Here is an 18,293-nt window from a genome sequence, read left to right as displayed (position 1 = left end):
GTAGTTTCTCTCTAAACCAGCACAGTTGGGCTCATACGATGTGCAATTGAGCCCAAAAGATGTGCAATTGAACTCGGTAGTTGCGTAGTTGCTTGAAAATGCAGAAACGTAAAGATAAACATAACATAAAGGCTCCAAATTAAAATCTGAAAAAAATCTATTTGAACAGAGCCTAATTACATCCTAAAGACTTAGAAAAACCAGACATATGGATTCATATAGGGTTTTCAATCAAGCATATGAAGAAAAAAATATCAATTGAAACAATCAATCCCCACACCTGATTTAAGCATATTGCAATCTTTTTAAAACATAAATAAAGAACTGATTTCAGATAATAAATATAATCAAAACAACATTCTCAAATCCCCCTTATAATCAATTTGAATCAAAATTGCAAATAAAATTGAAATCAAAATCGGGAGATAGAAACCTACCTGGAAACTTGTAAAGAAAGATAGGAGAAAAAGAGAGAATTTGCAAACGTATCTCTGAACGCGGATCCTCTTCAAATCAACAACAAATTTCCAGCATACAAGCCTAAGAAATCCAATCCAAGCTCCAAGAAAACTTAAAAAACAATCCTTTAATCAATACAAAAAAAAAATGCAAACCCTTCTCCAAAATTCACAATCCAAAATTCTCTACAATTTGCAATAATAATTCTTCTCTCCAAACTTCGTGAAAAGAATCGTAAAAAATAAAACTCTCATAAAGAATTATAAATAAAACTCAATTAAAACCTAAACAAAGCTTCACAAAATCATGTACAAAAGAAAAGACAAAACTCTAGTTAGAAAATCATAAAAAATATCACCTATAAAACATTAAATCAATAATATTAAATTAGTTTCTAAATAAAAATCCTCGTAAAACAATTAAACAATAATATTTAAATATTAAAACACCAATTAAAATTCCCTTAAAAATAATTAACAGTCACTCAAAAAGCATGCAAAGAATAAATAATTATTTCCAACTAAAAATATAATTATCCACCAAAATAAAATTAAAATAGAATAATTAGTTCCACAATAAAATATAATCTCTATTATAAAATAATTCCTACAATAAAATATTAACATGCACAATAATAAATCACTTAATAAATAATTTCCAATAATAGGAATATATTCATTAGATTGAAAACACAATTAAAGCAACAATAAACAATAATTAATTATCAATTTAATTTATATCACTTAGGCTATAATTAATATCAATAATTTAGTTAACATAAAATCCCACACACTCAAGTAAATCATAAAATAATATCATTATCAAAACAAGACTTACCACTGACAACAAGGTGATCAGATATTGTCTATATGACAAATCTGACGGGATAAAAATAAAGACTAGATAATTGTCCCTCGGTTAGGACAATGGCTAGGGCTAGATACATTTTGGGCCTTGTAATATCTCTTGTACCACCATTGGGATTTAAAGGCACTCTCAAAACCGTGGGACTAGATGGAGTTAATGCCTGGTACCTACAACCTGCACAAAACGTTTTGCACACACGCGCGCACGCGCACACACACACACACACATTCCCATATAGTGAAAGAAAATCGTCATGTCGTATGGAGCTCAAATGAGTGATACAAAATCATTCCTTTCACCCTACTCCCCAAGCAAACAATACAATAAAGATCTATTCTACACATAAAATCCATAAGCCTCAATATCATCAATAATTAATAATCAAATCCAAATAATAGCATATGATCATAGATTAACGTCTCATAAAGCATTATAATAAATCACCAATATATAATCCAAGTCATAAGTATACCATCCCTAAAATCAATATGGTTGTCTCAAATAAAGTATAATAGTAATCATGTCCTAAAACATATAAGCATCATAAAATAGTCCAATGACAGTGATCACATGAATGTATCCACACATAGAGGAACCAATGAAATAAACCACACATAGAGTCAAACATAGTCTAACAAGTTAAAGTAATAAGTATCAAAAGAAAAGCATGGAGGGGTACTACTCTTAATATGGTTCGGATTGAAATCTTGATATGGCTAGGATTATACCTCTTACCATGAACCCAACATAAACACTTCATACCCAACATAGTCCAAATAGTAGTATGTGTTCACATGTGACTAGAGGGATAAAAGTGTACACCCAACATGAGCACCCTTTCATTGCATATGACCACAAGTAAGAGAAATATAACCACCAAGCAAGAGGAGAGTCATATAATGTCAAACATGAGCTCAAAGTCACCACTATGTGAGAAGTAGATACATGACCTACTCCATGAGGAACACACATGAACTTCCAATGCCCATAATAGATGTCATTGACAATATCTTCCAATACCCATCATAGGTGTCATTGACAATATCCATTTGAGAGGTATATTTCATGGCTTCCATTCTCACAAATTTTAATAAAAAGTAAATACACAAAACATCCACTGCAATCCACATGCCTCCAACAAGTCCCAGGCTTACACAAACCAAAATTTGATACCAAATGTTTAGAAAATAAGAGAATATTAGTGGAACAATATAACAATTTCCAACCCAACAATAGATTTGGTGAGATACAAATTTTATACCATACACTATGAAATATATGATTGTATACAAATCTGAAAATTAAGTTGCCTTAATACAAAAAAATCCATAGTTAGATATCTTATTTGTCATACTTAAATCAACCACTTCAACATGCTTAATAAAAATTACTTAGATTAACATGAATCATCCTATAAATTAATATCATATCACCATAAGATAATACCAACAAGAATGACACAAAATAACAACACAAGAGCACCTCACAACATAGGATTTATGTGGAGAAACCTTTGTAGGAAAAAAAATCACCAAGAAGAGAGGCCAAACATGCATTATCTACAGATATATAAGATTACAATACATTCACTTCCATCACTCTTGTGTCTTCAATTTGATAGCACTTCATTACTTGCAACAATGATACAATACTATTATCTAAAGTTGTCAATTTATAGGAAAGATGGGGTGAGAATAACACCATGGTATTTCAAAAAAAAGATGTAGAAACCACCTCCAAAGACATATGGCCCCTGTACTTGTCCACCTATAAACATACTAAAAAATAATAAATTATCATATGGCCTTCACATGGACGTCCAACCTATAGCCAATTAGAATTGGTCAATTTTGAATGCTCCATTATACCCAATGTCTCTAAAGGCTAACATGTACTACCTAGCACCCCAATATAGACAACATACAAATAACATGCAATTGCCTGCATTGACATGCAAATCCAAGTGACCCCATCACCATTGTCTCTATGCATCCCATATTAGTAATTATATGTCTTAAATAAATAATTACAAAATATTTGTCCAACATGTCTTTAGGCACCCAAGTACATCTTCCAAGGAACATGGAGATACAAGAAAATGACTTAGGATTGCTAAAAGATGTCGGCTAGGAGATGGCTCAATTTTGATTTGTTTGTTTCAATATTAATCTTTGACCAAGGTATTAATGCCTTGAGGGTTTGAAGGAATTTTATGTTTTTTTTGAGTTTTTTGAAGTTTATGGTTTGGATTTTGACAATGCAAGAATGAATAATAATAACAACACATAAAATAATAGACTCGAAAATGAGTTCAAACTTCTAATTTTATTTATCAGCAATAAACAAATGGAAACAAATGATTATTTTCAACAACCCAAGCCAATATTGGCCTACTAGGAGTCCAACGCTAGGAATTGAAGGTGATTTATTGGCCTGAACAAGTGGTAATAATGAATGAAACACCTCCAGCTGCAACTAATGAATCCAATGAGCTTTATTCATCTATCCAATAATTATCTAAAACAATTTAGTGAAGAAATCCTTATTCCAATGCACTTCCTGAACTTCTCTAGGAGAAACCCCAATTTGGTGTGCCTTCTACCCACTGATTTGCTCTTGTAGCTCCAATATGAGCCAAATTCACCAAATAATCAATGGATTTCTTCTTATTTTCTACTAACAATGAAATTTGTATATAAACATTGATGCAAAACACCTTAATTTATTTTATTGAAATTTGTATATAAACATTGATGCAAAACCCCTTAATTTGTCCATCATATGAATGCACGTACATTCAATCAAACTAAGCACTTGAACATACCAAAATGATGCAAAATCATGGACAAACCAAGGGAATTCAAGAAATTTGGGTACATTTTTATTTTTATTTTTATTTCCTTTAGTCTTAACTAGTTGGCTTTGTTTTAGTTTTAGATTGGAATATATTTTTATGCTAATTTTGATAATCCAACTTTAAAATAGATTACAAAAAAATATTTTTATAGATGAAAAGAAAGAAAACAATATTAAATTTGAATATTATAAATTGACATAATGAATCTTGCTTAAAACCATCTAGCCCTAAAGTCTTCCTCGCCCCTAATGAAATTGTAGCTTTATTTTGATTTCATCTAAAGTAAATGCCTTCATTACCTCCTCATTTTGAAAATCCTTCACTAACCTAGGGATGTTCCTTCACTAAGTTTCCTAAGAAAACAAATCTTCCTATAGGGAAAAAACCAATAATTCCTTCAATAAATTCATACCTTTTTTCCTAATGGCCTCCATATCCTTGACAATATTCCTCATGGAAATTTGAATACTTGCAACCTTATTATTTTTTCTTCTTGTTTTAGTTGAAATATGGATAAAATTTGTATTATGGTTCCATTCCTTGGAACTACAATAATTCCTTCAATAAATTCATATCTTCCTTCCTAATGGCCTCTATATCATTCACAATATTCCTTGTGGAAATTTGAATACTTACAACCTTATTATGTTTTCTTCTTATATTAGTTGAAATATGGAAAAAATTGTATTATGGTCTCATTCTTTATACTATTTTTCTATTGCATAGTAGAATATTTGAACTCGACACCATCTAGGTGCCTACAACATGGACTTTGCCATTAAACCAAGTGACCTACTTTATACTTAACAAAAATAAAATATCCCCTATTCTAAGGATTCTATTAAGATCTTCCACAAAATTTATATTTGAATTATTTAATTTATTGAAGTGTTATTTAATTTAATGTTAAAATTATTTAATAATTAATTTATTTTTAAGAGTATTTTTTACAGATAAATTATAGTCATGTGGATCACACCCATTATTTAGAAAGAAGAAAACTAAAATTATGTATTAGATCCATAAACAAGGGTGTGTAACAATAGCCAAAAAGACTTTATGAAGCAAAAAAGACACCTTAGATCTATCTAAAAAATTCAAAGCCTTAGTGTTAGTTATGGATTATGAATGAAGATGCATGTTGTGGGTGGCTAAATCATTTTTCATTTCCTTCAACAACCATTTAGATTTTGTTGGCAATTCCATCATGGAAGGACACAATTTTAGAATTTGAGGTATTAATATGCCTATCTTCATGAAGTAGTGAATAATCATATCTTACTTCTAAAACTTTGTGTGATTTAAACTTACATTAGACATACAATCCTTTGTGTTTGAATCATTAATACTCTCTGGATCCAAGGAGAACAATGCCCATTAATAGCTATAATTAAAGATGGAGAGTCATGGATTGAAGCTTTAAGACTGCTAATTTCAAGAGATATTTCCTTTTGAGAAGGATCGTTTTGGGCTAGCTCTCATATAATACTATCTTGTGTATGTAGGCCTACATTCCCCCAACTCTGTAGAGTAGTGATGGTGTGTTTCTTGACTACTCATTCACATTTGAGGAAATTAGCAATAATGTATAACTAGTTTTAAAACACCTACGATAATGCACCCTTGCACTTATGGTAATTTAATTTTGGTGTTTGGTCATAAAAAAATTGCTACAATAATCTCTAAAAATGGGATCAACACATTCTTACGCTTAAAACTTCACACCCAAATTTTAACCCCACCTCAAAATTTTCCTTTGTTGTGCCGATGTTAGTTCAGCTCCATAATCTTCCACTCTAATTATATGTTGAATCTTGTTTTGAAGCAATTGCCAATATGTTGGGGAATTTTTTAGTAGCTATAAATGTGTCCCCTTCTCCTAAGGTGGGGAGTTTTAATGCTTTAAATACAAAGGATCATACGTCTCATATAGGTTTAAATCACATATAAAGGTCTCATAAGTAACATATGATGGTTCACTATTCATGAGGATAGGCTTATTAATGTCTAAACTTCTAAAAATATATCCTTTGATGATCATGTTGCCGACAAAATTTGGATGGTTGTTGAAAAGGAAAAGAAAAATGACTTAGTCACCCACAACATGCATCTTCACTCAGACTCCATAAGTAACACTATAGCTCTGAATTTTGTTAGATAGATCTAAAGTGATATTTTTGCTTCCTTAGGTCTTTTTTGTTTTTTTTGCACACCCTTGTTTATGAATCTTATCCCTTGAATTTGATTCCTCAAGGATGAGGAAATGGACATGTGTCCAAGAGGTTAGAAGGTTGGGCCAAGTAGAGGGTAGGACGTTATGAGGGAGGACATGTGACATGGAAGGTATAGATATGTGGCTTGGGGAGAGATAAATCAAGGTGCCACTTAGCATGTTTGGGACAATTATAATATTTTATTTAAAATTAAAATGAATATCCAAAACTAGATAATTGGGGACACTTATTTAATTTAGGTGGGAAGGATATGAAACATTAAATAATGAGATTTAATTATATATAGAGGAGAGAACATTTATTAAATAATGAGAAATTATTAAATTAAATGTTGGATGAAGGGATATTAATTAAATAGAGAAATATTATTTAATGAATGGAAAAGTAAAAAATGAAGGAATTTAGTGAGAGAATAGAGGAAGAGGGAAAACTGGATTTTATTAAATCAAAATATTAAAACAATGATGGTTCCTCTCATTAGACTATAACTATACTTGTACCTCTTAAATAAATAATGGATATCAATGGGTTATTATATTATTAAGTGAATATTGAAAATTATCTTAAACAATTTGGAATGCTTCTATGCTATCAAACATATATATTAAATTTTTTATATAAAAACTTGGAAATCTTAAAAAGTGGGATTTGTTCATCATATTACAATTATGAATGATTTTAGGGATTTGTTCATTAGATTACAACTATGAATGATTTTGCACTATATAAGTAAAATAATATACGATGCAATGTAATGTTCCAGGTAGTTAAATATCTTTCATTAATGAGATCAATCGATATTCTTGCTAGGTAAATATATCATAATTTTATTGAGTTGGTGGAGATTATAGCTACTACAAATTAGATTATCACTAGGCACAACTATTACTGGCATAGTCAAAGTTGAGTTTTTTCCTTAGAATAAATATTTATTAAATATTGATTAAAAAATAATTTATTAGTAAATAGTCTTTCATAAAATTGTTAGTTGATTTTAATTTTGATAGTTAAAGCCCTAGGAGTTGAATTTGAGTTTTCTCTTTACAATAAATATTTGTTAAAAATTAGATAGTTCAAGTGATTTTAAAATACAATTGAAAAAAAAAAACTGGTAATTAAACATGGCTCTGCATGTGAAAAGCAGATACAAGGCATCGCCATTTCTTCGCGAGCATCCTTATCCACTGCGTGGTATTCACAGAGGTTATGAAAATCGGTTCGCTGTTTTGGCTAATCACACTGGGTCAGAGGAACTTAGCAGGGTAAAATCTCGAACCTTCGAGCAAGAAGCCTTCTTTGCAAAAACAAAGTACTCTCTGGTTGATATGGTTAGGGATCCCCCTCCTTCTTTCAAGGGTTGGGATCGAAACTGGCATGTGGTAAGGGGTAGAAATAATAAGGCAGTAGGGAAATCAAATAGCCTCACGCGAAATCCCAACCTTGGTCGGAAGGAGGGTTCTGTAAAACCTAACCGGTCAAACAGACCCTCGGCTTCCCTGCTCTTTCCTCGAAAATCCTTGGGCAAATCATCAAAAGCTATTCCCAACAGGCTGGTCATTGAAATTGATATCCAAACTCAGGTTAGGTATCAAATGCACTGCAACAATAGAATGATTTTTGCACGGTGGAAAGGCTGGGGGATTCTATCTGAACAAATTGCTAATTGGGTGGTGTCTTCTCTCAATAACCAGGTAAAAATTGACATCCTTCCTGATCATTTCTTAGCTATTGAATGCGGTAATCAAAATTTGAGAAATTCCTTGCTAAACGGGGGCCTATCAACATTCAAGGGCATAGGGTTTGATTGCCGGGGATGGCAACCCCTCGTTCACCCATCTCAATTAAATTCATGCATGGTTAATAGAGCTATTTCACTCGAAAAATTCCCTGTAGAATTACGAAACAATGATTATTTAAGAATTATTAGGAACAAAATAGGTAAATTTGTAGAAGTTAAAAAATCCTCCCTAAGCTTCTTCAACCAACTTTTGATTGTTAACATGGATATTAACATTAAAACTATAGAGCCCATAACACTAAAATGTGATAATCTATGTCTAACCCTTGAATTACCCTTCTATAATGGTCCTTTCGAAGTTAATATGCCAAGGAAGATCCCCTTTAAAAATTCTTTCCCTGAATCATTTCCCAAGTCTAGAATCGTTCTAATCAGATTTGTGGAAGGAGGGGGTTTCACCCTTGAGGGATTTAATAATATTAGAACTAATCATCCTACCACGGATCTGTGTCCTCAGAGATCCCCCGTTAAGACCTTGTGCTCTCCTTTCCAACCACTGCCTTCTATTAACCTCCCTATAGTTCAATCTTCTCTCAGGGACTGAGATTTGGAAGAGGGAGAAATCAGTGAGTGGCTCCCCCAGAAAGAGCAGCCTGGTATGACAAATATGTTACCATCTTGCTCTCTTATCCTACCAGAGAGAGAGAGAATCCCTCGAGGCCCCCCTCTCCAGGATCTTACCTTCCCAGCGCAATCAAAAGAGATAGATAATCCTCTCCAGGATCCAGCAATGGCTTCTCAGTAGGATCAACCAATCTCTCAAGTCTCATGGATGAAGGCCCCTTTGGAGGAAGGATCCCGCCCTCCATCTCTAAGGGATGATCCTATTACAATTGTAGAATCTGAGAGTGAACGCGTGACTAAGGAAGTTAACATCATTGCCAATTTTATAGGGGAAGAAGTAGTAAATGACCTTATGGATCAATTGGTTGATGAAATCTGTATGATGAGGAATTGGAAAGACAAAGAGATTTCCTTGTCAATAATCTAGTAAATATTACTAGAGTCGACTTAGAAACAGATGAACTCTTTATAGCATCAGATAACTTGGAAAATCATAATCCTAACACCCTAGGCATTCTCTGCTCTGATAAAAGCAAAGACTCTCCTGATTGTGCTAGAATCAGTAAAAGAAGGGGCAGGAGATCCCTCGCTGAACTGAGATTAAAGGATGGAGAAGCTAGGGGTCCATCTAAAATATCTACTCTTTTTAATGCAGGGGAGGGGAAGTTCCTCCCCACAGAGCCATGAAAATCATAACATGGAATGTTAGGGGTCCAAATGCCCCTAACAAACAACGCATCTTAAAGCGTTGCATCTCTGATTCTAAACCAGACTTAATGTTAATTCAAGAAACAAAAATGAACTCCTCTGAGATTTCCCTTTTTGAGCAAGAACTAGGTGTTAGATAACTAAAACACTCCCCGACCATAGGCGCCTCAGGGGGTTTAGCTATCATTTGGGATTCTAGATCCCTTTCGTTTACACCTTTAGAGATTAAGAAAAATTGGATAGGAGGAGATGTTGTAAGTTATTAAAATAACCTTAGATTCAAACTGATTAACGTTTATGGCCCTATCCAGAATAGGGATAAGGTGAAGGTATGGATGGAACTTGAGTCCTTCCTAAGAAGTTTCCCGAACGAACTAAGCATCATTGGTGGAGATTTCAATGCCATCACCAAGGTATCAGACAAGAGAGGAGGAAGTAGCAAGCTCCCTCCATCAGCTGTAGATTTCAATCTTTGGATCAACAGGAATTCCCTGTCGGAAATCCAGACGGCAGTGAATGCCTTCACCTGGAACAATAGAAGATTTGGTTTCTGTAACATTGCTGAGAAACTCGATAGGTTCTTTATGTATGGGGGGCTCTCGGAGCTAAATTACTCCCTAAAGGCAGAGCCTCTCCCTTTATCAGGATCTGACCATTTCCCACTCCAATTAAACTTATTATCTGACCACGCCCCTAAAAAGTGCCCCTTCAAATTTGAGAACATGTGGTTTAGAGATGACAACTTTCTAAACTTAATTGAGAATTGGTGGAGTAGCTCTGTTTTCTCAGGCTCGAAGATGTTTATTGTTGCTAGTAAGTTAAAGCTTATAAAAAGGAAGCTCTTAGAGTGGAATAGGACCAATTTTGGTAACATCTTTGACAAAAAAACCCTTAATAGAGAATAATCTTAATAAGGTTAACATTGAGGTACTTGAGAAGGGGATGGATGAACATCTCTTCCTTAAGGAAAAGGACCTACTCTCTGAGTATGAGAAGATACTATTTTACGAAGAGATCTTCTGGAAACAAAAATCTAGGGAGACTTGGCTGAGTGATGGGGACCGGAATACCAAGTTCTTCCATAACAGTACCAAGCAAAGGAGAGGGGTCAACCGAATTTCTAAGATCACAAACTGCCAAGGATCCATCCTATCTGAACCGAATGAGGTTGCCTCTGAGGCAGTCAGGTTCTTTGAGAAAATCTTAAACAATCTTGAAGGTTCCAACCTTAGGGGCCAACTCAATATTATTAAGAATCTCCCAAAACTCATTACCGATGACCACAACCAAGTCCTATTAAAGAAATTCTTAGTCGAGGAGGTCAAATCTGTCCTCTTCAAGATGAATCTGGATAAGGCTCCGAGCCTGGATGGCTTCCCCACTAGCTTTTTCCAAAAATGCTGGGGTTTTATGGGGACAGAATTCACGAATGCCTTAGAGGGTGTGAGGAATTCTGGTAAGATTCTCAAAGAGGTCAACAATACCTTCCTCGCCCTCATTCCAAAAAAAGAGGACCCTGATAGCTTTAATGACTTCAAACCAATTGCTCTCTACAACACTTTGTATAAACTCTTAACTAAAACCTTAGCAGCTAGACTCCAGAATCTCCTCCCCTTAATTATTAGCAAAGAACAAACCGGCTTCGTAGTGGACAGATCAATCTATGATGGGGTTATTATTGCCCAAGAGGCCATTCATTCGGTTCCGCTCAACAAAACCCCAAGCATGCTAATCAAATTGGACATAAGTAAAGCATATGACAAAGTTGATTAGCGCTTCCTTTGCAAATGCATGGAGGCTTTTGGCTTTTCCAAAACTTGGATCAACCTTATCTTTAAATGCATTTCCACCCCTAAATTCTCGGTTCTGGTTAATGGTTCTCTGGAAGGTTTCTTTAGTAGCTCGAGAGGGCTTAGGCAAGGTGATCCTATGTCCCCCTTCCTCTTCATCATCATGGCTGAAGCCCTAGGCAGATCCATCTCCATGGCCAAAGAGGAGGGGAGGATCCAAGGAATCCCCATCACTAGTGGCCTCCCCCCCTTCACCCACCAGCAATTTGTTGACGACACAATGCTTTTTGGGCAAGGTTGTGCGAGGGAAGCTTGGGCCTTCAAAGGCATCCTCAATTCCTACATGTTAGCCTCGGCTCAAGAGGTAAATCTGGCTAAATCTGCAGTTTTTTTGTTCAACATAGACCCCTATTTAGGAAAAGAAATCTGCAATGTCCTGGAAATAGGCAATGAACCCTTCCTTGCAAATATCTAAGCATTCCCCTTGATAGGGGCAGGATATCCTCAAATTTATGGGACAACTTGGTGGACAAAATCAAGTCTAGGATTAGCACTTGGAAGGGGAAATGGCTCTCTTCGGCTGGTAGGGCAACTTTGGTTAGATCGGTCTTATCAACTATGCCCATTTACCAGCTCTCCTGCCAACATCTGTCTTCTTCCAAACTTGCTGAGCTCAACAAGCATCTCAGGACCTTCTTTTGGCAAGGTGCTAGTAGCAGCCACAAAATCTCACTTATTTCTTGGGATAAGATTTGCACACCTAAAGAAGATGGTGGTGTTGGCATCAAAAACCTATGGGATCAAGGTAGAGCCTTGGGTGCCAAGTTGGTTTGGAGATTGTTCAGAACTCCTCACCTCAAATGGGCGAGATTACTAAACCACAAATACCTTAATGGAGAAGATCCAATCCAAATCTTCAGAGAGACCAACCCTCCCAAAGGATCCTGCCTATGGAATTTTATGCTCTATTGCAGGAAGATTATCTCTGATAGGCTAACCTGGAACTTGGGGTCCGGGGATAAAGCCCTTTTCTAGTCTGATTCTTGGGGTGGGCATAAAGCCATTGAAAACCTCCATGACTTCGGGGCCACCTAGGCCCTTCTTGAATCACATAGAGGACCCTTGTTAAATAATTATCTCTCCCCTTCAAAGGAAGGGGCTGGCTAGCAGTGGATCGAAAGGGAAGATGAAGCCATCCCGGAGAAGGACAAGCATAAACTTATGTCAATTCTCAATTCTAGGAACTTTGTCTTAAGTCATAACGAGGACAAGCTCGTATGGGGGGGCTCCTTAAGAGGGGAATACAATCCCAAGGATGGGTATTCTCACATCTCCAAAGCATTTTTAAGACCTAAGTTGGAGCTTCCCTTGAATCTCTGCTGGGATAGAAACTGTCTACCTAAGGCATGTATCTTCTTCTGGCTTGCGATCCAAAACAAACTCCTAACTGCAGACAAATTTAGGCGTATGGGATATGAGGGTCCTAGCAGCTGTCCTCTTTGCGAGGCAGACGAGGAGGACACCAATCATATACTCCTTAACTACCCCTTTGCTCATCAATGTTGGATATGGTTCACCAATAAACTTGAATGGTCTGCAACCTTCCCCCACACCATCTTAGGAATGCTCAAGGCCTGGCCTCTCCTTAGGCGTGGTTGTCTCTTTGAAGGTTTATGGACAACTCTCCCATCATCCATAATGTGGGAACTGTGGAAGGAGAGAAATAGACGTCTCTTTAAGAATGAAAAACTAGATGTCCTTAGAATCATCAACAAGATAGAGTCAGCTGTCACTGAGCTCGTGAACAATAGACTCACCTCAAGCTCATTAAAAAATGCCTCTATATCTTATTAGGATGAAAAGATGAAAAAATGATGGAAGGGCTTATCCTTCCCTCCCTTTGTAGGAGTGGGCCCTATTGCTAGCCTTCGATCAAGGGCGACATGCAGATGGCAGCCCCCAGGTGAAGGGTGGGTGAAGCTAAACTTTGATGGGGCAACCCAGGGCAAGCCGGGATAGGATGCGTTGTTCATAACTGGGAAGGCAAAGAAATAGAAACCCTGGCTTCTCCGGTCGGCATCAACACAAACAATTGGGCGGAACTGATGGCCCTGGTGGAAGGTTTGCTCTTATGTAGGAAACTTGAAGTTAAATTCTTAGATATTGAAGGAGATTCGGCTATAATTGTCAATGCCCTAAGGAAAGGGAGCATGCCTAATTGGAAACTTAATACCTTGCTGTCTAAGGCTTTGGACTTATGCAAAGGTTTTGATAGGTATACAGTTAATCATATCTATAGGGAAGGCAATAAAAGGGCAGATGAGCTAGCCAACATGGGAGCTGATGGCATCAAGCTCCTTTCTGTGCCAACCTAAGGCTAGGTCCTCTTCTTCGCCCCAGTTTCCGTCTTCAAGTCTTCCCTCCCCTTATGTCTCTCTTGCCTGGATCCCAGCTACCTCGGATCAGCCCCCCTATTCAAACCTTCCCCTGAACCCTGCAGTTCATTGACATTCAGACTTATATTCATTTAAAGTATTTCCATATTCTTGTTCTCCCACACTTCAGCTTAGGCAGCTAGGCTTAACCCCTTGATTTGTATTATCCTTTATTCATCATAGTCTCTCCCATCTTTCCTCTTCATCCAGTTAGTCCCCCCACCTTCAAGATCGCGAAGAGACCCCTCTTATAACATTCCTATATTCGTATTTGGTAATTGTCATCTATATCCAACTCGATTTAGCCATCCATCCTCTTATTCAGTCATACTATCGACATATATATACACATTTATATCTATATATACAAACAAAATCTCCCACTTCTGTAATCCAGAACCTTTGTAGAACTATCTGGGACAGAGTAGCTCTCCCTTCCCCGACGCTCATATTATTATTCTCTTGTCAGATAATCATTAATCTTACATATATATTTATAAACATATCTAGATATTTACATATCCATATATATATATATATATATATATATATATAAAGGAGATATTATGCGGTCTCAAACTTTCTCTAATATAAACATCTATATCAGACTTGATTCTCCTTTCTCATATAGATAGTTACTCAATTGTATTTCTACATTATCTTTTATATATATATATATATATATATATATATATATATATATATATATATATATATATATATATATATATATATATATATACTCACATGCATATATATATCTGGGCAGGTTCCGATCCTTGTAGGCTCACCTTCAAATTGAGAGTCATTTTCTATTTGCTCAAATCCTTTTATTCGCTCTATTCATATTTATATATTCTTAGAGCCATTGTTTAATATTCAATCATTTATATATTTTTCTAGGAATATCTCCTCTTACCTCTCACCCTCATTCAGATAGGTTTTAAAGATTCATACAGATACTTTGTGATTTTCTCATATTCATATATACCTATTCATTCTCACTTATATATATTTAAGTATTTATTTTATTTCTAACTCTTACTTATTATCTTTATATATATACATATATTTACTCACATAATCACTTTTATATATATTTATATATACATATATCTAGATATATTCTATTCCTTTGTTCTGTTTTATCCGGCTTAGACAAAGATGTTTTAGCATGTATATGGGTATTTTATCAGGCCTCATTTTCTCCTACTGACTCGGCTACACCTAAATGTAGCTTTATATAGTCCCACTGCTCTGTCTAGATAAGCTTTAGGACTAGCAGGAGGCAAAACCATACATTAATAAGCTTAGGTATACAAACATGTTTTCATATTTATCTAAGTATATGCGGCATGGATATATAGCTAATATTATTGATGTAGATATGGCCTTCCTCTAGCACTAAAGCTTACCTAGCTATCCGCTTCTATATTTTTCATCTTCCGATCCCCTATATTTGGTGAGCTTCGACTGTTGTATGAAATATAATTGCCAGACATCACACGTCAGCTTCCTTTCTCGATCAAGGCCTTTTGACGGCTCTTTGCAAAGTCGAGTTAATGTCCCTGCAGTGATGGGACAGTTGAGGTACCCTTCGCCTGATGGCTTTAGGCGTTGGTAATAATGATCTTGCTCCTTGAAGATTGCACTGCATGCTTCGTATTTTCTCATTTAGTAGTTGCTCATTATGTAGCTTTAAGAGTGCGAGTCCTATTTTAGAATGCTAAGCTGGTCTTCTCTGTTGTTTTTCTGTTAAGCTACAATGGATACGACTCTCAGGTTTTTGGGGTTGAAACGCTAGATGGCCTTCGTTGGTGAGATTAAGGACGAGAGGCTAAGAGTTATTCTAGTCCAACAGAACCCTTTGATCTCTGGAGCGGTAAAGAAATTTCTAGGGAAGGATTTCATTATGAACGAGGACCAAACCAGAGCAAACTCGGACATTGCAGCAATGTTTTTAGCCCTCGCAATGCATTTTGAGAAGGATAGGGACACTGTGGTGAAATTATGCAAGAAGGTTTTCATTAAAGACATCGTCGGTGAATTAGAATGGGTGATGGTCAATATATACGAGGAACTCACAGCTCCCAAACCTCAAGACTATGATATCCTTATCATGAAGAATATCCCAGTTCCTCGTTCCCCTATTCTAGTAATTGAAGACCCAGTGGCCTTCGAAGCTCTTCGTTCTATTAGAAGCAGGAATCTCCTATTTCTCTCTTGGTTTCTCCAAGTTAAGAAACCCCCACGTGAGAAATGGTTGCTGAACTATTTGGAGGCGGAGAATATTGTGATCATCCCTGATCAGGTGCCTCTCCCTCGTTCCCCTGTTGTCCTTTCAGCAGCTTCACCAGGGAGTTCCAGTTCCTTGCCCCCCACAGGCCAAGCAAGAAAGGTTGAAGACCCTTCGGGAAGGCAAGCTTAGAGGGTGCGGTTATGTTATCAGAGATGAACCTTTTTTGTTTTCAGTAGTAATAGAATACTTTGAAGTAATATATTTACTAGCTTATAAGTCTCTTGAATAGGAATGCCTCATAAATGATCTATTAATACTTTTCCGATGGACTTGAGGCGGTATTGCCTCTTTGCTGTTTTTGAATCATATATTTTTTGAACAAATGAAGACATGCAGCCATATATCCAGAAGTAATATATAGATATGTGAATATGATTATATAAAGCAAAATGTGGATCTTTCAATCACTGTTTTTTCTGAAGAAGCTTGCTTACTCGGGTCTTTCTTAGCCGTTCATTACCTATTATGAAAAGTAGCGTAAGCTTTGCCTGAAGGCCTTAAGCTTCCTATGAAAAGTAAATATCCATGTACCTGCATTTAAGGATATTTTTGAAATGCCTCATGTTTGATATTAAGAAGTTTCAGGCATAATTACTGTGGGAAGTTTCAACTTAGCTTTGGGGCTTCATTATAAGGGTTTATGCTCTGCTACATCTCCTTTTATGTATTAGTGGTCTCAGTCACCATCAGGGAACCTAGGCCCTTCATGAGTGCAATTTTGTCCTATATATATATATATATATTTCTATTCTCTATTATCTTTCAAGAATATTTATAGACATTCACCTATATAATTATATTTACATAAAGTTAGGTAAATTTGTTCATATATATTTTTTCCTTGCTCCTGCCTTCCTCTAAATATACAATCTCAGATGTATATTTCAATCCTCTCCCCCCTCTCAATCTTATTTTTTGACCTTCAGTTTTAATAGGGTATAATGATGCTGGGTTGCTTTACTCTTGAGGCTCTGTTTAAGAGGGTCTTTGCTTAGCTTCTTTCCTTTCCTTGTGTTTGTTTGGTCTAAGGTTTTCAGAATATCTATATTTACATAAATTCCTATATATATATATATATTCCTTCATAGCTTTTATTTTCTCTTTTATTTTTTAGAAATATTTTCAATCTTGCATCCTTTTAGAGTTCCATATGATTTATCAGTCCCTTTCTCTAGCATTATCTAGCAGTCTCCAGCTCTTGAGTTCTTACCTATAAAGTATTGCAGCTCTCTTTGCAGCAGTATTTAAAGAACCCGCCTCGCCTATACACTCTGATCTACCCCCATCTTCGAAGGGTATTAATCATTGAATATGCACTTTGCTTTTGAAAGCTTTTTGAGACTAACTCCTTGAGTTTCTTAATAGGGTGATCTAAGGCAGGTCTAATATTGTATCCTGGAAATCAGCCATCATCAGGGATAGCATCTGGGTACATAAACAAGAGGTGGTAGATAGATGAATCATAACTTTGGGTTGCCAAATCATGGCTTATGAATGATATATTGACCTAAAACTTAGGAAAGTGAGGCCAAGCTCTCAGAAACAATGGTTATATATATAAATATATTTTATATACAATGGTTATATATATATCAGAGGATGTATACACATATATAATATTCATATATATATATATATATATTTAAGACATAAATATATAAACTGATATATATACTCATATATATATATATATATATATTTATTTATTTACATATATTTATAGATTCATTTATATTAATCTGGGTATATATATATATATATATATATATATATATATATATATATATATATATATATATATCAAGATATAGATATATTAAGATATATAATCACATATATTGAACATCACAGAAAGTTCGAAACTAACAATTATAAGATTTATATATGACAAACATATCAAATTTAATTTATATATATACTTTTGACTCACACACACACACACACACACACATATATATATTAGCATTCATATATATACATTTAGAAATATAGACTTATATATATATATATATATAAATAAATTCATATTTAAATTAATTCATACTTACAACCCGAAACCAATAATAATAATTACTAATCATTTTCATATTTAAAGTCTACACTGTCAAATCCAAAACATACCTATATAACATTTTATCTTAAACTTGAAATTAATTAAATATTCATCAAGTATCGAGGAGCAGCTATGCCCTTAGACTTATATGTCCCTCATCTCACGAAACAGAGGACGATTAGTAACTTAGCAGGCGGTGGCACTCATATCTAAACACAACAATTATATA

This window comes from Cryptomeria japonica, chromosome 8, assembly GCF_030272615.1.
Source record: "Cryptomeria japonica chromosome 8, Sugi_1.0, whole genome shotgun sequence".
Lineage (NCBI taxonomy): Eukaryota > Viridiplantae > Streptophyta > Pinopsida > Cupressales > Cupressaceae > Cryptomeria > Cryptomeria japonica.
The sequence above is the reverse complement of the archived record's forward strand: the minus strand, read 5'-3'. Positions refer to the sequence as shown.